Source organism: Cariama cristata, unplaced genomic scaffold, assembly GCF_000690535.1.
Source record: "Cariama cristata isolate BGI_N322 unplaced genomic scaffold, ASM69053v1 scaffold28270, whole genome shotgun sequence".
In the NCBI taxonomy this organism is placed as follows: domain Eukaryota; kingdom Metazoa; phylum Chordata; class Aves; order Cariamiformes; family Cariamidae; genus Cariama; species Cariama cristata.
Window position 1 is genome coordinate 892 of NW_009594522.1, and position 805 is coordinate 1,696.

Sequence of the window (805 nt, forward strand, 5' to 3'; positions counted from 1 at the left end):
CACCAGCCAAGCTGGGCAGCACTACCAGCCCGCATCTCACGATGGAAATCTGAGTGCTGCCCAAAGCCAGGCACACCCCAGAGCCAGGGGCACCAGAAGAGCATCCCTTACCTCCAACCCAGCTCCTGCCGTCCCCTTCTCCGTGTCCCAGCACTGGTGGCTTCCTGCCGACGGCACCGTGATGGACACATGGATGCCAGCAGCTCCGAGAAGTCCCTTGCCCACATGCATGCGCTTAGATGTAACCATGCTCCATCGCCTGGCCAGGGACAGGCTGTGTCGGAGCATCCCTCCAGAGCAGCAGGATTTGTGCCAGCAGGAGCTGTGGCTCTAGCCCATGCTGGAAATAATTGTCCTGCTCGGGGCCGGGTAGGAGCTGATGGGTGCCCGCTGTGCCTCTCTTCCAGCACCATTCTCATCCCGCGGAAGGGCTGGCACATGCTGCTTAACCTCTGCTTCCACATCGCCATGACGGCTGCCGTCTTCGCGGGAGGCATCACCCTCACCGGCTACCTGATCGTCTGCCAAGCGGTAAGCACCGAGGGCGAGGGGACGGCCACGGCATGCTGCCGAGGACTGCTCGGCGATTTGCAGAGCCCAGCATAGCGAAGTTTACCCGAGACCCTGGGGGACGCAGCCGTGTCTGCAGGACCTTCCTCTTCCCAACTCTTGCCTTTCTCCTGCAGGTCGGCATCATTTTGCACTACTCCTCTCTCTCCACCCTGCTGTGGATGGCGGTGAAAGCCAGAGTGCTCTACAAGGAGCTGACCTGGAAGGTGCCACAGCAGCCGGACGGGGACACGGC